Raw genomic sequence first — 6,000 nt, 5'->3', positions numbered from 1 at the left:
TTTATTTCTCCTTGTTTTAAGAACCCAAGGGATCTGGGTTCTTGGGGTCCCCAGGGAAGGTTGGGGAGGTCAGAGTGCCCCAAAACACTATATTTTTGGGTGGTGGCAGTGCTATCAGATCTAAGCTGGTAATTAAGCTTAGAGGATTCAGGTGCTAGTATCTCATTTTCTGAACTCTAAGGTTCAGATCTGAGAAGGAATGCTATGACACATATAAAATTAAAACTGTAGTATCACTACTGAAAATGTAACAGGTATGTCATGGTAATTATTCATGATTCTTTTGCTTAATACACACATGTAGGTGTGTATTTGTTATTGGAAAGGCTTGAATCCTAAATCGTTTAAGTATTATTTTCTTTCAAACTCTGATACTAATATTTAATAAGCCACGCAAGGCTTGAAAGTTTTGAATATGCTCATCTATATACATATATGCTTACAATAATTTTATTTGACAAAATCAGAATTTTTTGTTGTAAACTTAAAACTGTTGTATGAACTTTCTCAAAGTCTCAAATGTAATTTTTTACATTTCTGGGAGGCTATTTTTAGGTTATACAATGGTTTGAGTTTTCATTTAATGCACTAAAAATATAAACAACGGAATATATTACTAATGCACAGCATTTTGTTTTTTTAATAGAGGTACTTGTGATATAAAAGTGTTTCTCTGGAGTCTGGACCTTGACAAAAAATAGACTATACCTGATATAAGGTATACAAAAAGAGGCTAGTTCTTGTTATTTATCTTATGAAACTCTCTCAGGATTTTACATCAACTCTTTGTCAGGTACCTTCTAGAACTTTTTGTACTATTGATTTGACCTTCCAGTCTCCTTTTGTAGGCCCACCAGATTTACCATTCTCCCTGTCAAAAATGGTGCTATTTTTTTATGGGAGCTTTGAGATACGATTCCTCCTCTAGTGTTCACAATCTCCAACATAGATTACTCTTTAGAAGTATGTGGTATTTGCAGATTAATCAAATTCTTATAATCAAGCCATTGTGTCCATTTCTTATATATGACTAAATTGTCTGATTTCTTTCCCTCCACCCAGGGAGAACTTTTGCCAGAACAATTTACGTACTTTATCCTAGTATAAAATAAGATGAATGATATGGAATTCTTTACACTTTCAAAACGTTTATTGATTTTACAAGAAACATGGTTAGTTGAGTCTGAAATCATAGTCTTTCTTGGTTTTGAATCCTTTCTCCAAGAAGGAAGCCAATCATCAAAAAGGAGTTGTGTATCAGGAGAACTTGTCAGGTTGTCTTACCCATGAGAGCCCAGATTTTGCCTTGGGAATCAAAGGACATTCAGACTATATTTTAAAACAAATTCCTGATCCGCAAATATTAATATTAAATACATACTTTCCCCCCCATAGCCTCCCTGTTGTATTGTGGGAGTGCCTGGACAAGCAAACTCATATAGTAGGTCTTTAGTTCCCAATTGCTTGGTCTAATTATTTTGGGAGATTAATGCTTAGATAGGTTCTCCAATGAACTCAGTATAAGGGGAAGAAAACATTAAGGAGATTTTTGAACTTCCCCCTTGAAACGCTAGAGATCCAGTGTTTAACATCTCTGGACAAAAACCAAATGCTTTAATAGATTAAATTTAATTTGATACCTGTAAATGGAATGTGTGCAGGGGATAGAGAAAGCCATTTTACCTATATTTCATAAACTGGTGGTATTATTTATATTATCCCCATAATTAATTGGCCCTTCTAAAGAGATTTCGCTATACCTTCTCATACAGATAGTGACCACCAATTTCTCTCTATAATGAATGATAAAATTCTCTCTAAAAAAGGGAGATTATTTCTCATGGGTGACGATGCCTTGATTACCTGTTTGGAACAACATGGTTGTAAGACTAAAATGGATCCCAGACATTTGTGTCATGTTAGCTAGGAGATTGGAAGACTTAAGGTTTTCCAGATGTAATATTTACATCTGAGAACTCTTGTCAAATTTGTGAATATGAGTTACTGGTAAAGTCCTTACAATCTCTTTTCTAAAGTTTTTTGGAAGACTCCTGATTGGTGGTCCACATTCATGGCTACATTATTTACTGTCATTAAATCACACTGGATGGATTCTATCTGGCTGGAAGTCTAGTATCATAGTTCCTATTTTTAAAAAGAGGGAGAAAGATCCTGCTTCATAGAGACCCACAAGTCTGGTAGATGTGGCACAGAAAATTTATTACAGATTTTTACCATCTAAACTTGAAATATGAATTTTAGACACTAATTTACTACATATAGAGCAGTCCGGCTTTAGGGCTGGTAGAGCCAGACTCGACAAGGGGTTTATCTTATATGATGTATAAATATAATCTAGTGCTCTTAACCACCGTGTATGCTGCTTTCGTAGATCTAAAGATGGCATTTGATGCTATTAACTGAGAAACTTTGCTCAGAACTACAAAGGATGTGTATTGATTTAAGACTTTTGTATATTCTAGGAGCTCTACATCAGAGCAATATGACAAATATAAGAACTAAAGTCAACGGAGACCGTAGTAACATTTCCCTACTTTTCTAGCATGTCTTTTTAATGTATGTATTAATGATAGATTATTTCCTGATGGCCTGACATAAAAGTCCTTTATCACTGCATAGGTTGGCTCTGCACTGCTCTGATCCAAACCTATCAAACTAAAACTAGTGAGGGAGATTTCAGTGAAAGATGAGATTAAGTTTCCCACAGAATCAATACCAAAAAAAACCCTTTTGTTAGAGAATTTCTTTAAAAGTCACATTTTAAGTAATATCAAGTGAGGAAATTGGCATCCCGCTAAGAATTTGCAGATATAAGGATCATCAGGCCAAGTACAAAAGAGGGGTGGGGGCACATGAGACACTACTTTACTTTTAAGTGCAACTACAAATTATATAAGTATCAATAAAAACAAGTGTTACGTGCTTCCCTAGAGGAAAGAATAATCAGACAGTTCTAGAATGAGAGAACACTGACTAATTGATATCACAGACATTGAATGAGGTGTATAGTGGGTAGTCCAGGGGTCAGCAACCTTTCAGAAGTGGGGTGCTGAGTCTTCATTTATTCGCTCGAATTGAAGGTTTTGTGTGCAAGTAATGTTAATGTTTTTAGAAGGTCTCTTTTTAGCAGTCTATAATATATAACTAAACTATTGTTGTATGTAAATTAAATAACATTTTTAAATTGTTTAAGCAGCTTCAATTAAATTAAAATGCAAAGCCCCCCAAACCGGTGCCAGGACCTGGGCAGTGAGTACCACTGAAAGTCAGCTTGCGTGCCGGCTTTGTTACACATGCATAGGTTGCCTACCCCCGGGGTAGTCAATGGAATTTGCTTAAAGGGCAAATTCTCTAGTTGGTAGATTAAATGGGAGGTGTTTGTGTAGAACAGGAGTTATTCTGCTTATTAAGCCCAGTTGGCAGGATTTTCTAGCACCAGGAAAAAGTATAAAATTAACACCCCTAACTGTAAAACAAACAAGAACTTTAAAAACAAAATGGAAATAGCAAGTGGTACCTATTGGTTTGCTTGAACGTTGTACCTTCTGACCACCATTGATGTATTTTATCTTTTTAGATTGTAAACTCTGAGTAGGGAACGTTAGCCTTATTGTTTGTCAGCACAAAAAGGCCCCAGTGCAGACTTGCACCATTGGTTGCTACTGCTATATAATCAAATGTGCAAAGGATAGACCAGCAGCACGCAGTGTGTAAAATACTTGTAACACAACAGCTGGTACTTCTATGTACTACTGCTGTCTGTGGGTTGGAATCAGCCCCACTTGGCATTTATCAGACATGTTCCTTGATGGAAGCCTGAAAACAGGACATGAAGTACTACCACTCGTAACAACTACTAATGAACACGGGATAATAGAAGTTACAGCTGAAAGGCTCTTACAGTTGCCAACTCATGATTTTGTCATGAGTCTCAATAATTGTTTTCCTTAAAGCCCCAGTTCCTAGAGTCAAGTAGGGTAGGTGATGATTTCAACTTCCCTTCTTAAATAAAAAGATAGATATCTAACCCTCATGGCTGTGGAGAAAACCTCAAAATGTGATCCCAATACATCCTAGTGTCTCAAAAAACAGAAGGCAAATTAAAAGACCATCAAATCCTTCTTTTAAATATACCCTCATGCCTTAAAAGCTAACCTTGATTTTTTGAGAGCCTAACATGGTTTTTGAACATTTGGAGTTGACAATACTAGAAGTTGTTCCTTTCTGCACACTAGATAGTGTCCATTTAGGAAAAATGAACATCCAGCCCATAAGCAAAATCACTAGCTTCCCATAGTGTCCCACCCCCAAAGCCATCTATTTCAGCAGAAGGTGGAGGGACCTATCCCTAGCCTTTGACCGTAAGCATCTATAACCTGAGCGGCTGTGCAGATACTACAGGCCAAGGAGTGGCCTAGCTAGTTAATGTTGGGGTGGTCCAAGCTCTCCCCTCCAATGCCATGCAACAGTGGCCTGCAGGGCCCTGCACCTGGCCTACAACAGCCCAGGGACTGCTGCAGCCAGAATTGGTCACTAGTCCTTCTCCTTCCCCAAGGAGGAGAGACTAGAGAGACACCCCCGACTGGGGCCATCTAGGCCCCCCAGCAGCCCAGCAAAGCCCTTGCAACCTAGACACCCGAAGCTGCGGGGCACAGCCCCCTGTGCCTGGGAGGGGAGCGTCCCCGCTCCCCAGGGAGCCCATGGCACCACATACCCGCCCGCCCCCGTCTTCTGGCACCATGAGGGAGCCGCCGCCGCCGCAGCTCCCGTCCACCCAAAATGGCGCCCGAGCAGCGCGAGCCGCTCCCCCGCCCGCACGCACCGCTCCCGCCCATGCCCAGGCGGCGGCCGGAAATACCCTGCCCGGCTTCCGCCCGCCGCCGCCCTCAGAGAAAATGGCGCCCGGGGCGTGTTTCCCCTCCCCTCCCCCGCCACTGGCAGCCAATGGGCGCTGCGGAGGGGCGTCGCGGGGGCAGTGACGCGTTCGGCCCGCGCCGCTGACGCGCGCTCTCTGGCAGGGTGCGGACGGCCGAGGTCAGCCTGGCGGGGCGGTGAGTGGCTCCGGCCGTGCCCTGGGCCGCTGGGGAGGGGCCGGGGTCCCGCGGGAGCCCGAGGAGGGGCGGCCGGGCCGGGCCAGTCACGGCACCGGGAAGAGGGGTGGTTCCCCTCCCCCCCCCCCGGACCGGCCTGGATCCGTGTCCCGCCGCGCGTGGGGCTGTTCCGGCTCCCGGCCGGGGGGGGGGGTGTATCCGGGGCAGAGAAATCGGGGGGGCTGTGGCCGAGGCGGTTCCCTCCCCGCGCTCTCCGCCCGGTGGGAGCGCGAGGCCGTTCAGCGTCCCGCGTGGGGCACAGCCCTGCGCCCGCCCTGTGTGCCGCGTCCTGGGCCTCTCCGTGGTGACATTCACCAGCCCCGGCGCCCTCCCCGTGGGGCCTGTCTTGTGCTCAGCGGCTCCTCTCGGGCTGTGTCTACACGACTGACTCTCCGTAGCGTAGCGGTGTCACTCCGGGGTGCGATCCGTGCCGGGAAGAGCCCCGAGGGTGGACATCCGTTGTACGGGGAAAAACAGAGTTCCACCCCTAGAGCTGTGTCTAATTTGTGAGTAAATCACATCTTGGTCTTCCTACGCTGGCAAAGTGCCCCTAGTGTAGGTGTGGGCTCGGTATGAAACTTATCAGTAGGAGCAGGAAGTAGGCGATCCGGTTCGGGGGGGGCCGTCAGAACTGGGCCTGGTGTCAGTCCCCATGTGCTCTTGCTGCCCCAGAGGAGCTGGCCTGTGCGTCAGGGGAGAAGAGGGCTGTTCTCAGTGATTTCACAACTGGCTTCAGCAGGGCTTGTAGACGGTTCCCAGAAGTACCACCAGCGTTTTGTGCCTGCAACGTGTGTGAGACAAAACACGGTACTTAAATGATCATGCTCCGAGCCAAGCCATGGAGCAGTACTGTGGCAGTGCCTAGGTACTGCAGTAACTGAGAGGAAGT

General features: G+C 44.6%; 1 protein-coding gene across 3 annotated transcripts in view; it reads left to right on the top strand.

The window, feature by feature from the left end:
* Positions 1 to 5,006: 5,006 nt before the first annotated feature.
* The window catches only part of TBRG4 (transforming growth factor beta regulator 4), a 30,396-nt gene continuing 29,402 nt past the window's right edge, over positions 5,007 to 6,000 (top strand). Inside the window, exon 1 of one of the 3 annotated variants that reach the window (XM_050942591.1) lies at positions 5,007 to 5,072. The gene's annotated coding sequence lies outside the window, so the exon portion shown is untranslated. Of the gene's footprint in view, positions 5,073 to 5,346; positions 5,618 to 6,000 lie in introns of those variants that run through there. The other 2 variants (XM_050942592.1, XM_050942590.1) reach the window with 2 other exon arrangements.

This window comes from Gopherus flavomarginatus, chromosome 2 (assembly GCF_025201925.1).
Source record: "Gopherus flavomarginatus isolate rGopFla2 chromosome 2, rGopFla2.mat.asm, whole genome shotgun sequence".
In the NCBI taxonomy this organism is placed as follows: domain Eukaryota; kingdom Metazoa; phylum Chordata; order Testudines; family Testudinidae; genus Gopherus; species Gopherus flavomarginatus.
The sequence above is the reverse complement of the archived record's forward strand: the minus strand, read 5'-3'. Positions and strand labels throughout refer to the sequence as shown.